At 36.5% G+C, this 22,143-nt stretch overlaps 1 long non-coding RNA gene across 10 annotated transcripts in view; it reads right to left on the bottom strand.

The window, feature by feature from the left end:
• The window catches only part of LOC147833056 (uncharacterized), a 449,341-nt gene that overhangs the window by 27,268 nt on the left and 399,930 nt on the right, over positions 1–22,143 (bottom strand). For 2 of the 10 annotated variants that reach the window (XR_015513256.1, XR_015513251.1), the window contains one exon: positions 534–634. The exons of 7 other annotated variants lie outside the window; for them this stretch is intronic. This is a non-coding gene — a long non-coding RNA (uncharacterized LOC147833056). Of the gene's footprint in view, positions 1–533; positions 653–22,143 lie in introns of those variants that run through there. One more of the 10 variants, XR_015513259.1, reaches the window with a different exon arrangement.

Genomic DNA, 22,143 nt, shown 5'->3' with positions numbered 1-22,143 from the left:
AAATAAAAATTCAGTGGTTTGAGAGTTACTATTGTTATTAAAAAAAAAAGTTGTCAAGTCAAAAACTGACTGCATGCAATTCCTTAAAAATAACCATGGTTTAATTATAGTAAAAGTATACTTACCATGTTTGGTGTGTATATGTGTGCATATATTATTGTATATAACCACAATTTTACAATAAATGCCATGGTTGAACTATATGGTTAATGTAGCAAAACCATGTTTAATTCAAGGTCATATTGTGGTTTAAATCCAAAAAGCATGGTTAATAATTTCCATAAGGAAGAATTCCATGTGGAATTTAAAAACTCATGGTATATCCAATGGCTTACTTTCAATCAAATCTTTGATTCTTTCTTTTTCTTTCTTTTTTGTTTTATTAAAAAGTAATAAAAGTAAGCCATTTCACCAGTGGTCTCGAGACTTCTGGACCCCTGCTGCAGACAGTTGCTTTGCCCCAGATTCAATATAGGAATGCTGTGTTCCATGAACTAAGAGCACCATGCTGGTTAGAATGTGTTGCTAATCACCTCCGTCTTTGTTATTTCTGCGGTTGAATCCTTTTCAGCTCAGCTGATTTGATCAAGGCACCGCCGTTTCCAGACTTTGAGCAGTTTCTCTTTCCCTCCCTCTAGAGAAAAAGCATTTACTGAGAATCCAAAAGAAAAATATGGTGTTAGAACCTCCCCTTCCTTCAACGCGGTCTCGTGGGAGCCAAGGAAAGGTTTCAAAACAAAGAAAATCAAAAATTTCAGACTAGATAATAACTTGGATTACAAAGAAGTGCGCAGCCCGAAGAACTAGTAATTGGGTCAAGAGTACTTCATGTGCAAAGAATGAAAATAATAAGATGAGATGAAAAAAGAGAGATAAGATTAGAAATATGAAACCTTGCGCTTGTTAACTTTCCAGAAGATTGGCATGTTTCAGTTGCATTATTTTGCTTTGATAATTTGCAATATGTCTAATAAAGCACAATATTATCATCCGTTTAAGGGTTAGTTTTCAGCCATGGCCTCTTGGGCATATATGAAGCATCAGGCTGCTGTCCATTCTGGTTACTTCGATTGTCTCTTCAGTTTTTGGACCATGTGTCAGAGCGCTGAGCATTCAAACAGCATGGCCGGACGGACGTTAATGCCTTTCTGTCCACTACAGCCACGGATGTCCCCAGGGGCTTTATAAGCGTCTTTGGCAGGCCTGGATGCCAGAGTCCTCTAAGTAGAAATAATTGTGTTGGACAATCGCTGTGTGCTTAGCTATCGCTTTGTGACAGAACTTTTTTTGCCGTTCTGACGCCCACGAGCCTGGCCAGTGATACATGCAGAATATGCTAAGCTATGTAATCTCAGTGCTGATTAATAAGTGCCAAGAGTGCTTTGGAGTGCTCACGCTGGACGCTAATGGCTCCATTCAGCAGTTGTGTGACCACGCTGGAAACGCCGGGACCTAATGTCTTGACATTATTCCACTTGACCACTCTCGAGTAGGATGATGATGACCTTAATTGTGATAATTTAGCCCGGCTGCTAATATAAATTCGTCCTGAATAAAGCTGAATGCTCATGTAATGCAAGCTGTTATCTGTGTTTATTAAAATATATATGTATATATTTTTTGGGAATCATATATTTCTTGAATTCCAACTATTTCAATCAATTGTTTTTACATCATACCCTGTGTTTAACAAAGTGGCAAGACCATATGGAGACATTGGTTTCAACAATATTAATGAGATAAAAAGGCAACGGATGGATCATTTCATACAATTTTTACAGGTTCCAATCTTTTTTTTTTTTTTTTAAGTTGCCTCCTTAAGTTGTTTCATTCTTTCACCTCTTCTTTTCTTTTTTCTCAGACTGCACCGCTAGCGCCGCAGAGCAAATTTGCAGGCAGCACAGTGCACCTATGGCAGACGCTAAATACAAGCTAACAAAAGACCCAAACAAACACATTCAAAAGCAACTCTCCTCAATTTTCCAAACGACTTGTCCATTTTATGACAATACTTTTTCCCCCCTCGTTTTTGTGCCAAGCCAGTCTTTCTTTTTCTCCCCCCTTCTAGTCAAGGCAATCACCTCTCTCATATACATCTGTACAAATTGATTTCCTCTTTACAAGAGAAGATAAAGAGCACAGCAACAGAAATACCTGTAAGTGAGGTATAATTACTGAGAGAGACACCCCCCACTGAGTCCATTCAGCAAAGTCCCAACAACATGCATTTAAAACCTCAATAGCGCTCGACAGCCTCGTACGAATAAGCCAGGGATTTGATTAAAATTATAGCTCTTTTGCTCCTACTTCATCTATTAAGATAAGCATCTTGTTCAGGGCATTTTTATATATACATATGAAGAGGGCTGGTACAATTTAACAGTTTTCTCCTGCTGCTCCCTACAAAAGGATCCCTGAGGGACCCCACTTCACACTCACCTGTACAAAGCGCTTGGTGTCAGAGTGGCAAATGGCCATATTCAATAATATTCAGGAGCTCTATCTCTGACAGAGGGTCTGAAAGAATGTGCCTCTCCATTGTTCGCTTTGTAATGTGCAGTGTGTTGGCTGGCAGTGGCCTCGGCATTCGTCAGTGCATGAGGTTGTAATATTGAAAGATTTTTGTTTTGTTCAAATTTAGCTGGCAGTGTATGAGATGCAATGCACTGGAATGGTTTACTCAAAATTTTAATTCTGTCATTGTTTACTTATGTTGATCTACACCAGTCTCTTTCTTTTGAGGACACATGTTTATTGTGTTTATCTCTGTTGTTCTTCCAGTTACTATATATGTCTGAAGACAAATGGTTTCAGGATTTTAAAACACTCTAAAGATCCAGGATCTACATTCCAAGCCTTCTTGAAGCCCCTTTCGCACCACCAGTGACTTTTTTACAGCTTGTCACCAGTGGACGATTGTTTAGTTGCTAGTGGTTGACTAGTTTGTGAATGGATAGAATGCATTAAAGGCCCCATCATTTACATTGCGCAATGTGGTCAAGAACTCAAGTCCAAGCAAGCATTTTGTGTTTTTAAAAGAAATCTAATAAGATGGCTAATAGACGTCTAAACATGGTCGTCTTGGTAAAACAAGGCTAAATTTGGGCTGACAGTGAAAAACTAATAGAAATCTAAGAATAGGTCAAAACTAGACTAGTCTTCAAATAGACAGAAATGAATGACTACACATATAAAGTCTGTCTAATCTGTCTATTTAAAGACTAGTCTGGTTTTGGGCTATTCTTAAATGTCTATTAGATTTTCACTGACAGCCCAAGTTTAGCCTTGTTTTAGCCAAGCTGTCCAAGTTTAGATGTGTATTAGACGTCTACTAAACGCAAAACTGTTTGCTGGGGTGTTTTTTGTTAGTTTTAGCCTGGCACAAGTATAATTTTAACCTCCTGCGCAACACTGACTTGGTTTACATGGACATCAGTATTCAAATTATATATTAGGTGTTTAGATGACTTGCTTTTTTGAATGTTCCTTTCATGATGCCGTTTTATACATATTACATAATTCAATTAACGTCACTGCGTCAGCAGCTATCGACATTTCCTCCAGAGTTTCATGTAATTTCGGGTGTTTAATTTTAAGTTTGTCGACTTTAACTGCAGTTTGGCACTTTCACTTTCATTCAGGGACTTTTCATGCATGCCCCTGTGACAAATAAGATACTGGATTTGAGTATGAACTGCTGGAAGAGTGTTGTTTTATTGGAGTTTGATACTGCATGCCGTATGGGGAGAAAATAAAACGCAGCATTTCGCAATGCAGGTGTCTGTGGTCCTTCACTGACTCGGTAAGTACAGAGAATCAAACAGCTGTGTCTGTATAGACTATCCTGTCGCAAAACGTGGCGAAAATTCTACACGATTGTAACAGTTTGATTAAGGTGTTTACATGTCTGTACTGCACTCAATAATGCGACTAAAATCTGCATACTCCACGTCTTAATTCGATTTCTGTTTAGTTTGATTAGGACTTTAGTCTGATTAAGATAATCAAAAATCGCTGTTTGCATGGTAAACATTTATTATTGGTGTCCATGTAAATGTCATTGACTTCACTCCTATTGGTTAACGCTTGTGAAAGACATTTTTTCATCATGTGGAACATTTCTGAAGTTGTCGCACTTCATCCTGTTGCCAGTGGTCACTGTCACCACGTCTCTGTTGAAATATCGGTCCATGTTGCTGGTTGTTTGATTTTCTATCATCCAATCACAGATAGTCAGTATTTAATCAGTCACTTTAATTTACCTTTTTGAATTAACAAATGTGTGCTTTGGTGCACTTTTTCAAAATGATTGTTATATGTCTGTATGTGAAGAGCAGGTGGTTTTTGTAGGTTGTGTGAATGCTTTTGTCTAAATGATTGTCAACCTTCTGATGCAGTCTAGTCTAATGCATGTGTTGTGGAAGTGGTCAAAAGTGGACTAGCTCAAAATAGTTTAGACCCTGTTTTCACCTGTATTTAGTGTTGTCCACTTGCTATTGCATTGACAAACATGCATCTTAATACAATATCTGCTATAATGCAGGAGTAAATATGATTAACAGACAAAAATGGATGGTGTTATTTACTCAATTTTTGTTCTGTTCAGATGTTAACTGCTCAGTTAGTTAAAATCAGTGTTAAATCAGTTAGTTGAATGTTTTAAAAATAAACATGAAAGTAACTTCAGACATTAAAAAATAATATTTCATTGACTGCTTTTATCACAATATAATGATACTTTTAATTCATTTACCATCTTTTAAAAGCCCCCATTTCTTTTTGTTTAAAATGTATCCTTGTGCATTTCACAGATGAAAGAAAGCCGTAAGTTTGGAACAACATATGCGTGAGTAAATGATGACAGAATGTTCATTTTGGGTGAACTATTCCTTTTGAAAAGAAATGAAAAAAAAAAAAAAACAATCAGAATATTGTCAGATGATGACTGTGTTATGCGTCTCATTTCAGGCAGTGTTTTTATAATTTGTTTGTCTTGTTTTAGGTCATTTTGGCAGCTTTAGTGGAAACCTTGCATTTGAACAAAGAAATAAACAGAGTTTTCAGCTGAAAATAAGTTGTAACCTACTGAATAAAAAAGCTGCGACAGTTCTGGAGAGGATAAAGCGAACGGCAAGAAGTTTTATGCACTTTTACCTCATATTTTGCAGGTGACAGATATGTCAGGACCTAAAAACCCTGCGGTACAGAGTTTTTCTTCCACTTAAAAAAGGAGTTTCTTAAACCAGAGAGCACACAGACAACCCGAAGGACTTGTATTTTTAACAAAGCTTTTCTCTGTTTTAAATATCTTCAAGTAGACTCACCTCATCCCTCCGAGCTTTCGCACTTTTCTTTTGTATTAAATTTTTTTGGGAAGGAAACGCATGAAGCAAAACAAGAGCAGAGGGCTGTTTTTCTTTTTTAGTGGTGAGCTGATACTAAGGTATTGTGAGTTTTGCGCTGTCTAATGATCCACTGACGGTGCTGTTGTGTCCCGTGAGGCCTGGTTTGAGTGACTTGTCTGATGTGGAGAGCTTTTAATGGTACATAAAAATGAAGTCACGTAATAAATGAGAGGGAGAGCGAGAAACGGGGAATGGGGGTTTGAGAAAGAATGTCCGTTTAGTTATGACAGTCATGCTTTCCTTACACTGGCGTGTACAATTATATGGTATTTAATAGATAAATGGTTACTACATAAATAAGATTTAAATAATTGGCATGACTTTGGTCCATTTGCATATAAATACATCTAAACACTTCCAAGTATCTGGCACAGCCTCATAGGATCAAACAATACAAGAGGGCATGATAGAAATGGCTAATAATCATTTCACAGTATGATTCCCTTGAACCGTATTCATTGTTTATTTATAGATACAGATATTTTTGCATGTGTGTGTGATTGTGAGCTTTAAGCAGTGATCATGCTTAAATAGAGAATGTCCAGAGTTGATTTCAGGATGCATACTTTAAAATTAAATTAATGTTTAAAGTGGGCATTTGGAAATTTAGCGCTTCACATTGTCATTCCTCTTCTATTGTTGGCAGAGTGTTCTAATCAACTAAACTGAAAAAAGCTGAACCGCAAGTAAAAAAAAAAAAAAAAGAGCAAAGGAAACTTCTGGTAAGATGTTAAATGACAAAAATGCATTAGGATAAAAACAGAACTTTACTTACTGTGTGTAAATCAATTTGCTGATTGATTGCTTTGACAGCAGGTTTCAATTATTGATTGATTGATTGATTGATTGATTGATTGATTGATTGATTGATTGATTGATCGATTGATTGATTAAACAATAATTTGCGCAGTGTGTGTGTGTGTGTGTTTTTTTGTGCTGGTACCTTGGCTGGTATCACTCATTTAAGTGAATCATTCAAAGTAGCTGGTTCATTTAAGTCAGGGGTTCCCAATCTTTTCAGCCCGCGACCCCCAAAATAACAATGCTAGTGATTGGCAACCCCAATATCGTCTGAGGTGATTATAAATATATATACCTTGCGCACACATACTAATAGACCCAAGTCTGTTCAGCATTTAATTTTGAAGAACAACACTCGGAAACCCTCCTCCTTATTCAGTCCTGGCCTGCATTTACTTTTAATGTGCGCGAGTGCCGTAAAGGTATTAGAAAGTTTAAAATGGTGCCATAAAATCAATGTGCTGTGTCTTTAATATAAACGTAATTACCCTTGGGGTCACCAAAAATAATAATAATAAATTAATAAATAAATAAATTGAAGGCTAATGACTTTTTATTTGAATGCTTTTTTAATATAACTATTAACAATTTTTTTTGCAATTTTTTTTTGCAAGTTTTCTTTTTCTGTTTTTTTTTTACGTTTTGTTTTAGGTTTTTTTAAGATAATAGTATCTTCAGCAGAAAATATATCCAAGATGCCATTATAAATTGTAATGAAAAATCTGTGTTTTGTAACCTAATGAAGACAACAGAGGTCAATGATTCATTAAAAAAAAAATTAAGTTCAAGGGTGGAAAAAAGTTTTAGTTTTTTATCGAGACATTTAAAAAGAATATATTTGAAAGCAGTAATCATAATATCATAAATAGGCAAAACTTTGATGTTTTCTATCCAAGGTTATACTGTAAGATTCTTATACCAGCTCATACCCATTTAGCACCCTAATTCTAAGGTAATGGCGCTGGATTTTTATTAATTAGATCCCTCTAAATTGTATTTTTAACCCTCAACACCCCTCCCTCCCCCCCCCCCCCCCCAAAAAAAAAAAAATAAATCCATAGCATGATACCAATAATAAACAACCAATCTAGTACAAAATTACTTTTCCAAATGTACTTAAATACAACTAAACAAACAAATTTATACAAACAAAAGAAATAAATGTTTGTTTGAAAATAAAGATTTTCGTTTTCCTTTTTTTAAAAACTCAAACATCAAAAATCAACATTTCATTTGGTAAAGCTCAAATATTGTCCATATAATGTAAAATGAATAATGAAATAAATAACCCGTTGCAGGCCTGTGTTAGTGCTTGTGTTCCTAGTGGCATAAAACACAACTGCCCCATCGAATAAACAACTGTTTGCTCTTACCGGAGCCAGGGAATACTCCAGAACAGGCTATATAACGTTAGTACGTGTAGGAAAAGGAGAGAGTCAGCAGGGTGCGTCGCACCCAGCGCTGCCAGATGAGCCACTGAGATGTCCTGGTTTGGTTTCTCAGGACGCTATCTGGGATGTCCAGGGTCGTTGGCGATACTTAATTGCGGCCCACTCGAGTATCTCCTTAAAGCTGGCAGTGAGGTTTTTATGTTCCTCTCTATCGAGTTTCTTCGCTGGTGTTTAGTTTTTTCTGAACGCTACCTTAATGTACAAGTAGCTCAAACTGGCTTATTTTAAGGCGGAAACCGGCGGACGTGCAACAACTTTAATCATAAAGTGAACAAAAAACAAAAATATCCATCTGGACTTCCCACACCGGACTCCACACTTGTAAACACTTGCTCCAACAGGTTCATGCGGCTCTCGGTCCCGCCAACATGCTCTTTTTTATCCTTTTTTTTATTTATTATTACTGATCATATAGTAATGTACGACAACTTGTTAATAACAGTACACCTTTACATTACAAAAAAAAAAAAAAAAGGAATCAGGAGCAAATAAAAGAACACATAATGTTACATAAAATAATTATAGGCGAAATAATACATAATTAAATATTAAAAATAAAAAAGGACTAGGGGTTTTCCTGTAATTTATACTTTTCAATCAAATACAGATTTATTGCACTTTTTATTTTTATTATCTAAAGGGATTTTACATATATGAAAGAATCTCATTATAAAAAGCACAGAACATTGGTTTCACCTTTAAATATTTAGATTTATGTATGTAACATTTTCCAAGCATAAGGATGTTGTTGATTGGAAAGGCATCTTCCTTGCAAATCCATAAATGATGTCATTCACATTAAACATCCTGATGTGTGGAATCTTTGGGTAAAGCCAGTCACTCTTCTGCTCCCCTCATATACCTTCCAGGGTATTCATTTTTTGGTCACCTTACAACAGGGGTGTCCAAACTTACAACAAAACGGTGTCCTGGAGAGTTTAGCTCCAAACCTAATCAAACACACCTGAACCAGCTAATCAAGCTATTACTAGATATACTCAAAACTTCCTGGCAGGTGTGTTGAAGCAAGTTGGAGCTAAACCCAGCAGAACACTGGCCCTCCAGGACTGATTTTGGACACCCCTGCCTTACAACCACTTTTGTCACAGCAAAACAGGTAAAACTGATTAATTTAACTATAAATGCATAAATTCAGAAACAAAACATCCATCATACAATAAACAAATAGTGAAAAAAAACTTTAAATAGTATTGCAAATAAATCAATTGACAGCTGGGCTTTATTTGTTTGATATTACTTATTTCATATATTTTTAAAAAGCAAAAAAAAAAAAAAAAAAACACCTTGCACAGTAGGGAATATTTTAGTTATTTATATTCATTCTGATAATACTTTTTTTTCAATATACTGTAATTTCAGCTTGCATATTGTTAAAACAACTAAAACATTATAATTGTCAGTAAATATTGCACCCAACACATTCTTTCTGATCATCTCAGTGACCAAATAAGCACTTATTACAGCTTACTATATACAGTAAGGAGCCTGATTGGGTAATTTATAGTCATCTGTGAGAATTTGAGGGCAGTGGCAGTCAATTCCACTGTTGTACAGACTAAAAGAGGTTCTCGGTGTCTACGTCAATCCCAACTAGCTGCTGGGAAGCACAGTCTTAAACAGAAATGGAACAGTGTGAAAATCAAATTGTGTGGAATAAAATCTAATGGCTGTGTTTAAAAGTGTCACAACATTGGTGAAATATATGGTTGCGCTCTGTCACAGTATCTCCGTTACTCTGAGGGTGTTCATTTCCTTAAAACAGTCCCTTAGAATAGATTGGTATCTCCATAAACCATGGTATTTTTCAAAGCGTTAAAACTTGACAGTTGCCCAAATACAGCGAACATAACTTTTATTTCCTCCCCTTGAATTCCTTTACACACCTAAGAAAAAAGCAATAACAGTTTGTGATGGAGCAGTCAGGCCCATAACATAAGACGGTATGCATTGCACTTCTTTTTCTTGCAGTTATTACCTGCCTCTCCAATGCACTCTTTGTATTCAGCATATGTTAGACTAGCAGATTGCTTGGCTGTTCTCTTGTGGAATAATCAGTGCCAGAGCAAATGCATCTGCTCCATGATAACCATTCTCAACGTGAGCAAATGTCTCAGAGGTTGTCCAACACATCCACCTTGAAATGTAGCTGATTCACTGAGGCCTGCTTCTCAACATTAGAGAGTTGTGATAAAAATGTTGATTTTTTTGTGTGAGTGGGATCCACAGGCAAGCTTCTGTTGCATGGCAAGACAAAACAACGATACTGATTGCTGTACACTGTAAAAAGCAAATACTTGACTTGAAAGAGAGTTAACTGGTTGTTTCTGTAGCAATTAGTTGACATGAAGTAAACCTGTTGCCTTAAAACTAATTAAATGAAATACACACATAATTTAAAAAGTTCAGTCAACTTAGCAGTTCCAAGTTAAGTTTGTTTACTCATTTATTTAAAGTAAAGTGAAATTGTCAATTTCAAGGTAATGGGTTAACTCACTTTTTTAAGCAAGTAATGAATCACCTTCTTCTGTTAAACCTAAAAGAAGATGTTTTGAAAAATGCTGGTACCTGGCACCTATTGACTTCTGTAGTATGTTTTCTTTTTATTATAAAAATCTATGGGTGCCAGCAACTGGAATTCTTCAAAATAGCTTCTTTTCATGTTCAACATCAGAAAGAAACCCACAAAGGTTTAAAACTACACGAGGGAGAGTAAATGAAGATGGAATTTTAATTTTTTGGGGGTAAACTCTCCCTTTACGGTGAGTTTTGGTTGATCGGATTACAAGTAAATGAGCATACACATTCTAATTTTCTGTTTCTTTTATCCACTTTTGACCAGTTTTCTGAATACTTTAAAGATGTAATCTTCAGGGTACCGTTTGTATGGATCTTTTCTGATCTTTTGATTTCAAATGATGAAATAAGATGAACACAGGAAACAATAAAAAAAAATTATGGAGAGCAGCAGCTTTTCTTCCTTCTCTGATAGCAGCCAAACTCTGTTTGTTGTATGAGTAATATTATGAACAATGTACATTTATTTCAGCATGAAAACAAACCTAACAATCACAGATGACAAAGTTTAAAAGGCTAGTACACTTCAGCAACATGTCCCTCTGTGTTTTAGGGAGCAGGGGGTTCTTTTTATGTGCATTTGGTATACACTATGAAAGCAATCTGATTGAATGAGTTTTCAACTACCACTGGAAGTGGTCAAAACAAGACAAGCTCAATTTCAGGCCCCATTTACATCTATATTTAGAATTGTACACTTGTGATTGGACTGACAAAAAAATGGTGTCAAAAAAAACAGGAATATAGACATTAGAGTAGATCCTCATTTCCTTTGGGATAAAAGAATTAGGGAAGTTAAATGGGTTGTGAATTCCATTTCATGTGTTAGTTTAGACTGTAAATGACAAAAGTATTTATTTTTTTCTCAAAAAAAAAAAGAAAAGAAAAAAAAGAAAAACGATTTACACATTCATTAACACAGAAAAGAGAAGTGAACCCATCAGAGATCACCCAATAGCTTTAGATGAGAAGCTATATGTTGCTAAGCTAAAAAATACAATATAATACCTATAGGCTTGTGTTAAGGAATAAAAAATAAAAAAACAGCATGAGGATTCAAGGATATTTAGATGACTAAGCGTCAATGGAAATGTCAGAGGAACGGTACCGTACAGCTCAGCACTTTCCGAGAACACAGATGCCGTTCTTCTGAAAGAAATGGCATCACAAACATATGCTTTTATTTAGCATTTTATGGTTTTAAATTGCATTCGCAGAACCCGGCACCCCCCATATCTCATTTCTTAAGCGCATGCAGGCGAGAGTGAGGCATTGTGACAGTGACCATGTGCAGTCAGTAGGAAAGGGCCCTTTTGTCTGCCCCGCTCCCTGTCACGGAGGGTCACGCAGGCTTACCCTCGGAATAAAGCCCTGGCCATTGTTATAATTTGCATTGATGCATAGAGAAGGAGATAGGCTGCTAACAGGGGTTACTCGGAGAAGGGGTGTCTTTGCATGGAAATGTATGCTCGGGATGGACAGTATGCGTATTTTATCCTTCCTCCCTCCCGCCGGCGGTGTAGGCCTCTTCAAGGTCACTTCCAAGGACAGTCAGGCCAATTAGTATGCAGATCAGGACCCGATATGGTTTAAGGGTATTGCTCTGATGCAATCACATTAGTTAGGCCAGTAAAGAATTCTCAGCTTGACCTCAATCATTGCAGCCACGGAAGGAGGTGAAGGAAGAATAGAAGAAGGTCTGCGATGTCCTGATGTGTCTTCTGTTCTCGTACCCGCCGTCGCCACGAGCTCCACTGTAGAATCATGGCTATTTTTGATCTTTGCTGTCACTGTGCAGTGAATTAATTTATGAGATTACTGGGGATTTTATTATTTCTTTATTTAGTTTTATTCGGTTTATGCCATCCCTGGGAAATGAAAACATATCCTTGGCATTGCTTGCGTTCAATTTAAAAATTGCAGTGGGGCACAAAAGTTTTGGAGTGAAAATGCACAATATTTGCTGTCCATTATTTTATTACTGCGATTTCCATAGTCAGTAATTTATTGTATAAATATTAAAAAGCCCCTATTTTGCATTTTAAAAGTGTCATATTTTGGTTTTGGGGATCTTTAACAACAGGCTGATATGCATGCAAGGTTAAAAAAACACTTGCAATGTCTTATAATATGCATTTATTTACTTAATTGTCTCAACAACTCCCAAATGATTTGTTTAGCGATTCATTCGCTCCTTAACACGAAGCTAATCTACGCTGATGGTTCGATGACCCAGTCTGAGGATTGGTCGACTGCGTTCGGTGTCCACCATGGCTATGAAGTAGCACACAGAGTATGTAAGAGCCCAATGCAGGATTACCATAAAGCAATGGCGTTAAACACCAGCATATTACTCTACTTTTAAACCTAACCCCAGTAAAAACAACCCAACACATTCAGTATTAATCCACACAGTGGCGAAAGTTAAACAATTTAATAAAACTATTTTAAAAAAGACTACATGTGAGAGCCGATGGTGCCATAGCAAAGGCAAACGGTTTGCGAGAGAAACACATTAAGTTGCGTTTCAACGTGGCTTTGCATGCAATATGTGAATAGCCCCATAAAGGTTTAACCTGAGAGATACAGTACAAGAACTGATCTATAAGTGATTACAAGCCACACGGAGCGATTACAAGTTACAAAATACAATTAAACATATATTTTGCAAACTAAACAAAACGAGGCAACAATTTTAATTACACTTGCATGTTTCGATCCTGAGGAAGAACAAGAAACTGGTCCATATGAACTGTAACAATTACTAAAAAAGTTTGACAAAGTCCCATACATACAGTAAAAGTCTCTGCTGCTACTTCATTTAATTGCAAAAGGTCTGCCAATTCTGCATCGCAGCGTAGGTTTTGTATTAAAAATCACAAAAATGACAGGAACAAACACAGTACTAGGTTGGCTATAAAGTGGTATTGTTGTGAAAATGAACTTTAACCCTTTATTCCCCACAGCTGAATCTCCATCTGTTAGTGATCGTCATCTCTGTGTCATGATCAGTCTTATGATCCCCCGTGCTTTGCTAGTATCAGAAGGGAAAGACCAATGGCAATTCGTAACTTTTTGATTTAGTGACTAATTCGTATGAATTCGTACGGTCTAATTGACACAATTTAGTACGATTTGCTCATTACCCAATGAGAGTTGGGGTTAGGGGTGGGGTTGGGTGCCACGTCTCCTTTTTAAAATCGTACATTTTTGTACGACTGAACTTGTACGAATTAGCCACTAAATTGAAAAAATGCAAGATACTTACGAAAACTTACTACGTTTCCCCATGAGATCAGGCTGGAAAGACCCATTCACGTTTTTACACTTCATATTTGGAGATGTACCGTATCACTGTTGGCGCATTCAAGCAAAAGATTTGAACCCAACACGATTCATATATTCGACTCTGAGTCAACTATTTCATTAAAGAACCAATAGTTTAAACATGTTCCACTCTCAGATTTAAACCTCAGCTGGATGTTTTCATTCTTAGTGCTGTTACACATTTCATGGAAGCTCATTTTTAAAAACCCATAATAGAGGCTCTTTAAGATTTTTTTTCAATCCATTCATTCACCTGTCAATGGAAAAAAAAATCAATTTTGGTGTGTCTTGCATACGCCAGTTAACCTAAGATTAAGTTAACATAAAATTGCCAATCAAAATGGAGCGCTGTTGAATAGACTCCTATTTTCTGGAATATAATGTATTAGTATTAAAATTGTTTTTTTTATTTTACTTTATTATACTTTTTGCCACACCACCCTTTGGGAACCAACCCTCCAGCCTTGGTGATTCTGATGTTAACATTTAGCAGTTTGTCAAAGGTTATTAAGCTTAGTGATTACTGTATTTTATTTATTTTTATATTTTATTTAGATTATGACATCCTACGAAATTGAACCCACATCCTTGGTGTTTTTGTTTGATAATCTACTAGTTCTTCTCAAAACACAATAATTAAAAATGTATATTTTATTTATTGTTCTTAAAACCACATTTGTATTCCAAGTTTAAATAGCAGATGAAAAATCCAGATGTGGTCTCAAACCTTTGGGCCTATTGTAACTCTTAAAAGCTTGAACTATGCACTAAACATGACCAAAAATGTTTTCTAAATAACACTGATTTCCCAGCATGACCAGTGTAGTGCTGCTGTTGTGTGGTGCAAACATGATTTCAGATGGAGTGTGTTGTTCCCCTGGTGGTCTGGTGCCTGGTCCGAGCTGGTCTGCAGTGGCCTTAGAGCCTAGAATGCAATTTACTACCCCCTTTTTTTTTCTTTAAATCTGTGTCCGGGTTGTAAATTTCTTCCAATTCTCGCTCTTTCGCTCCTTCTATCTTTCTCCCCTTGTCGGAATTAATGAGATCAGGTTTGATCAGGGCAGCCGAGTGTTCAGAGAGAAATCTCACAAGCGCCTTGTGTCCTGTAATAGAATTTGCATCTAATGCATACATAAATCAAACATCTTTCTGGACATTTTCATATGCATAATGTCATTTCATCCTGTTTCTTTCTGAGTGGGGTGCTGAAGGAGAGGAGGGGGTGTATGTAGGTGGCTGAGGGGATTGTAGTCAAGTAGAGAGGTGATTTTCCCCCCTTCCTTTTTAACTTCCTTTTAAAGGTTTTCTTTTTTTTGCTGACTGAGTATTCATAGCGAGTTACAAAGATTACAGATCTTTTGGGGGTTTTCTTGTCAGGAACTTTTATCATGAAGGGGATTGTTGTTGTATGTTTGGGTTGAGTGTCTGAGCGTGTGCACTAATATGTATAAAACATGAGATATGTGTATTTTTGTGCTTGTGCGCAAAGAGGGGAGAATAAACACGCTTTGTGTATGCATGTGCACATCCACATGTGTGGGTGCGAGCATGTGTGTGTGTGTATTTGGGCTGATGGCATGTTGATAGAGAGACCAAGGGATGGGGTGGGCCGATGCTACAACATTTCTTTCTTCCACTACCTTAGTCTTTGGGGCTTTGTTATGCAAATGCGCGGAAGAGTAGGAGATTCAAAGTGCCAAGATTTCAAGATATTTTTTTTTCCTCTTCCCTTTTTCTTTCTTTTTTCAAGAACAAAGTGATGAGGTATTTTGATTGTCCTCAATGTTTGGTGCTTCCATGCTAACAAGGCTCTGCTTTGTAGAAATCGCATCGTAATTTGCATGTCTAAGAAGGTACTTATACTACACGTTAGCATGCGACAGATTTACAGTATATATGCAGTAGAACTGCGCAATGTTAATTTATAGCGGGCATTACAGCTGGCTCGGTTTACACTAGAGACCTTCATATCTGACAGTGGTCTTGAGTGTTTAGCACGAGCGTTATTGGCTGGCTTAACCTTGCGCGGCTCCGATTTTAAAATACATTTGCATTTTTTTCCTCACAGATTTATGAAACAGTTTTCACTTGATATTACATTCATTCCGCTCATGAGCGAGATTGTCCATAACTCACCCGAAGATGAATCTGTTTTCCCACCAGAAGTAATTAAATATCATATTTTCACTCGGAAAGTTAAAATAAATCACTTTTTATGTGAGCAGGAATCCTTGGAGATCGCGCACACGTGTTTCGGTGATGAAATAAGCTCAAATGTGGATGTGGCTCCCGACCAGAAAGAATTAAGCGCTGGCGACGAGCCAAGCTGCAGGAAAAGAATCAAATCTCACACAAAAGAAGCCATTGGGCTGTTTATATCCCTCATAGCGTCCGGGTAAGAGTGTTGGTAATTTGCTTGTTTTGAAACGCGCTCTGTCCCTTAGCATAGGCTCTCCGAAGGCCTCCGTGGCCCACTTTCATCCGCTCATTACGATCTACATTAATATCTTCAAATATTAATTGGACTCATGAAGCCATATGAGTCGGCACCCTTGCATGTCGGCTTGTCAAGAGCTTGGGCTGAGGACGGGCTGACGTCCCGGCCACAAAAAAACTTTCAGTGCTAAAACAATGCCATTAACGCCAATCAAGATGACACTTATGAGCCTTATTAAATGATATGTAGCGTTCAGCATTCTTTTGCGACTGCTCTGCCCATTAATGTAAACCGCTTCTGACCTCTTGGGTTTCTAAGCACCATAATCTAATGTGATTATGAGTCCAGTCTCATAAATAATAAAGAGGGCTAGCAGCATCATTTATGTATTTACATGATGATAATGTGTTGCTCCTTGCTTTGATATGAATTAAAAAGTAATGTGTTTTCGTGTCATTTTGTGCCCTGGCAGAGATGACATATGCCATAACAGAAGTGCAAACATGCTTTAATTACTACACACACACACAAAAGAAAACAAATCGTAGTATTTTGGTCTTTTAACTACATTTCTACACTTAATTAAATCAAGATGATTTTACTTTGATGTTGACTAAAGAACAAAATATATTAAAGGTACGTTTATGACAATGATGTAGCAGAAACCACCCTTATTCCTTATTATGCACATTATCCTCTGCCCATTTGGAAAGAAATGTGCACAACTATTTGTTTATATGGACGCATGCATGCAGCAGTTTAGATCTGAAATGTTATTGACATGCATTGTCCTCGGAAATACACAGAAACTGTGCAGGTTTCTGCTGATTTTTGAGCCCATTATACAATAATTTTTTTTTATTTATGTAAATGTGTGTAACTATATATTAATTTATTTTTTATATTAGTTCAGTAATATTTTTGAATTATACGCAAATGTTTAGAAGATTTATGTATAATACAGTTTTTAGAGTATTATTGTCTGTGTATTAGTGGATGTATGACATGAGACAATTAGATCTAACTGGATTTGTTTTGTAAATATTATATAAAAATAAAAAAAGTTACTTTTTATTTTACATTTATTTTACATACTCTCAAAATCATTCCATGTGAATTTGATGATTTATCTATTTATTATTGTTATTATCTTTACACAATTCTGTGCTGAAAAAATAAAAAAGTCTACAGAATCTGTCTGGCCTGATGTTTTAGTCATTACATTTAATTATTAAATGTTTCTATTAAGTTATCAATCATTAATTATTTTACTTTCCCAATATTGGATTGCAGCTGGAAGAGAATCAACCGCGTAAAATGTATGCTAAATAGAAATAGAAATAGTTGGTGGTTTATTCCGCTGTGGAAACCCCTGAAATAGAGACTAATCCAAAAGAAAATAAATGATTGGATGAATAATTATTTTACAATCCTACAAATCTTTTATTTGCAGTAAAAAAAAAAATCCTTAAAATTAGGTGAGTTTATCATAAAAAAAAAAAAAACATGTGGCAGAGGGGTCAGAAAATGTATTATGTTTGCTTTTTAAAATACATTTATTTTTCTGACCCCACTGAAATTTTTTCACACATAAACGGACACACAATTGTCTTAAGTAGTTTACTAAAAAAAAAATTCTGTCGTCATTTACTCACCCTTGACTTGTTTCAGTTTTTTTTTTGTTCTGTTAAAAAGAAGATATTTTGAAGAATGCTGGAAACCAGTAACCTTTGGCATTCATAGCAAAAAAACTAAAACTATGGATGTCAATGGCTACACGTATGCACTATTCTTCAATATACAGTGCATCCGGAAAGTATTCATAGTGCTTCAATTTTTCCACATTTGTTATGTTACAGCCTTATTGCAAAATGAATTCAATTAATTTATTTCCTCAACATTCTACACACAATACCCCATAATGACAATGTGAAAAAAGAGTTTTTGAAATTGTTGCAAATTTATTCAAGATAAAAGACCTAAACAATCACATGTACAGAAGTATTCACAGCCTTTGCCATGTCAAAGCACAAACCAAGCATGAAGACAAAGGAATTGTCTGTAGACCTCGGAGACAGGATTGTCTCAAAGCACAAGGCTGGTGAAGGTTACAGAAAAATTTCTGCTGCTCTCAAAGTTCCAATAAGCACAGTGTCGTCCATCATTCGTAATTGGAAGATTGTTAGGAACCACCAAGACTCTTCCCAGAGCTGGCCGGCCATCTAAGCTGAGTGATCAGGGGAGAAGGACCTTAGTCAGGGAGGTGATCAATAACCCGATGGTCAGTCTGTTTGAGCTCCAGTGTTCTTCTGTGGAGAGAAGAGAACCTTACAGAAGGACAACATCTGTGCAGCAATCCACCAATCAGGCCTGTATGCCAGACAGACACCACTCCTTTGTCCTGGAATTTGCCAAAATATATCTGAAGGACTCTCAGACCATAAGAAACAAAATTCTCTGGTCTGGTGAGACAAAAATTGAACTCTTTGGAGCGTTACGTTTGAAGAAAACCAGGCACTGCTCATCATCAGGCTTATACCATCCCTATTCAATTCAATTCATCTTTATTTCTATAGCGCTTTTACAGCGTAGATTGTTTCAAAGCAGCTTGACATAGAAGATTATAGTGAACTGAAAGAGTATCATTTCAGATTTCAGAGTTTAAGTTCAGTTTAGCTCAGTTCAGCGTGGTTTAATATTCACTGCTAAAAGTCCAAAAACTGAAGAGAAAATCTATTGATGCACAGCTCTACAAGTCCCAAACCATGCAAGCCAGTGGCGACAGCAGCAATGAACAAACTTCACCGATTGGCGAAAGTGAAGGAAAAAAAAAACTTTAAGAGAAACCAAGCTCAATTGGCCACAACCATTTCTCCAATGGCCAAATGTCTTGTGCAGAGCTGAGGTCTAGACGCCAGAGGCTAGAGAATGTTGGGAGTCAGCAAAAAAGGGGGACTGACCCCAGACTGGGGTGACAATTCATCTTCCAGCAGGACAATGACCCAAAGCACACCGCCAAATTATCAATGGAGTGGCTTCACAACAACTCAGTAAATGTCTTTGAGTGGCCCAGCCAAAGCCCAGAACTAAATCCTATATTGAACATCTCTGGAAAGATCTGAAAATGGCTGTACACCGTCGCTTCCCATCCACCCTGATTGAGCTTGAGAGGTACTGCAAAGAGGAATGGACAATAATTCACAAAGACAGGTGTGCCAAGCTTCTGGCATCGTATTCAAAAAGACTTGAGGCTTTAATTTCTGCCAAAGATGCATCAACAAAGTATTGAGCAAAGGATGTGAATACTTATGTACAAGTGATTTTTCAGTTTTTTTATAAATTTGCAACAATTTCAAAACTCTTTTTTTCACATGGTCATTATGGGGTATTGTGTGTAAAATCTTGAGGAAATAAATGAGTTTAATCCATTTTGGAATAAGGCTGTAACATAAAAAATGTGTGAATCCGGATGCACTGTATATCAATATACATACACATTATTTTTTCAGTGAGTATTTACTTTCAATTCAAGTGTGGTTTGCCACTCATTATTTAATAAGGTCTTTTAAAAAGACAGAAAATGATTTATTATATGCTGTCATGACCAAAACATGTTAAAAAGTGCTTGAGTGGCGTTGCGTAAGGATATTGAGTACAATCCAGGCAGCTAAACATTGCCCAAAGCCTGTTGAAATGTCCCAAATATTTTGCACAATTTGGGAAGTGCTCATGTAAGCCCTGTTGAGCTTCACTCATTTGGGTTTCCACTCATTTGGGTGGCAAGTCTTGTGCATTCTCTTCCATTTAACCAGTTTGGCTTTTTTTCCAGAGCAATTGCTTAGCTTATAGTTTCTGAACAAACAAATGGATGAGCGAGTACTGTATCTGTTTGCATTGTGTATCAGTGTTGATCATTATCTTCTATTCTCATCACAAAATCATCATCATCATCCACCACAAACAGATTCTTTAAGGTCTCTCTCAGTTGCAGTACTTTGGGTTTTTATCTTCCTCTGCCTGTTCATTTGATTCATTAGCATACAGATAGTGCTCTCCAAAGATATGTCACGCTAGAGGTGTCCTCATTGCAAAGCAGCAAGTCTTCTAAAGGTACTCCATATCTGTGACTGCGACTTGTTTCTATTTTTTCCTCCAGGGATGCTTTGTTCTCTCGTGTGGGAGCGACAGTCACTAATCCTTCATTAAATGGCATTGTCAGCATTTAAACCGGAGCCGCATTTAATGGCTGCTGACCAGCAACACAGTTAAACCGTAATTAATTTCTTTGTGCTTGAATTAAGGATGTTTTTCAAAGGACAAGCCGTTCACTAACATTTAGCTCTTTTTTCAGGTTTAAATAAGAGCTTTTTTTATATTAGTGGCTTCTTGTGAATGAAAAGCAAAATTGGTTCTTTATTCTTTTTCTATTTTTGTCAATAAACTTGCCTTTGTCTCATCTACGTAATTACAGTATATTGTTTCTATGCCACTACCTACTATGGTGGTGTTCTTTAGAGTAGTGAGATTATCATTTTACATTCAAAAATATGTCTGTCTGTCAATTTGTACATATATTCGGTCTGTCTTTTTTATAATTATTTTATTCATAATTTTTTATTTATTGTTATGATATTCAGATATTATTATCTTTCTATTTTTAAACTCCCTTTTAACTCTTAATAACCATCTGTCCATCAGTCTGTCTATCTGTCCATCCATCCATCCATCTAAAATATTAAAACTCATCCATCCATCCATCCATACACCCATCCATCCATTCATCAAACTATCTAAAAGATTAAAACTCATCCATCCATCCATACACCCATCCATCCATCCATCCATCTAAAAGATCAAAACTCATCCATCCATCCATCCATCCATCCATCCATCCATCCATCCATCCATCCATCCATCCATCCATCCATCCATCCATCCATCCATCCATCCATCTAAAAGATTAAAACTCATCCATCCATCCATCCATACACCCATCCATCCATTCATCCATCTATCTAAAATATTAAAACTCATCCATCCATATATCCATCCATCCATTCATCCATCTATCTAAAAGATTAAAACTCATCCATCCATCCATCCATCCATCCATACAAACATTCATCCATCTATCTAAAAGATTAAAACTGATTCATCCATCCATCCATACATCCATTCATCTTAAAGATTTAAACTTATCCATACACCCATCCATCCCTTCATCCATCCATCTATTCATCCATCTAAAAGATTAAAAATCATCCATCCATCCATACACCCATCCATCCATCCTTCCATCTAAAAGATTAAAACTCATCCATCCATCCATCCATACACCCATCCATCCATCTATCTAAAAGATTAAAACTCATCGATCCATATATCCATCCATCCATTCATCCATCTATCTAAAAGATTAAAACTCATCCATCCATCCATCCATCCATCCATACACCCATTCATCCATCTATCTAAAAGATTAAAACTGATTCATCCATCCATCCATACATCCATTCATCTTAAAGATTTAAACTCATCCATACACCCATCCATCCATTCATCCATCCATTCATCCATCCATCTAAAAGATTAAAACCCATCCATCCATCAGATTACAACACATCAATCAATCCATCCATTCATCCATCCATCCAAAATATTAAAACCCATCCATCCATCCATCCATCCATCCATCCATCCATCCGTTTAAAATCTATCCATCTATCCGTTATTCCATCCATCTAAATGATTAAAACCCATTCATCCGTCAGATTAAAACCCATCCATCTATCTATCTATCCATCCATCCATCATTTTTTTCCATCCATCTAAGGAATTAAAACCCATCCATGCATCAGATTGAAACTCACCCTTCCATCCATATATCCATCCATCCATCCATCCATCCATCTAAACGATTAAAACCCATCCATCCATCTGATTAAAACTCATGCATCTATCCATTACCATCTATCTATTAATGGATTAAAACCCATCCATCCATCTATCCATCTATTCATCCATCCGCAAGATTAAAACCCATCCATAAAAATAAAACCCATCCATCCATTCATTCATCCATCTAAAAGAATAAAACCCATCCATCCATCAGATTAAAACTCTTTCA

Source organism: Danio rerio, chromosome 17 (assembly GCF_052040795.2).
Source record: "Danio rerio strain M-AB ecotype USA chromosome 17, GRCz13ab, whole genome shotgun sequence".
NCBI lineage: Eukaryota > Metazoa > Chordata > Actinopteri > Cypriniformes > Danionidae > Danio > Danio rerio.
The sequence above is the reverse complement of the archived record's forward strand: the minus strand, read 5'-3'. Positions and strand labels throughout refer to the sequence as shown.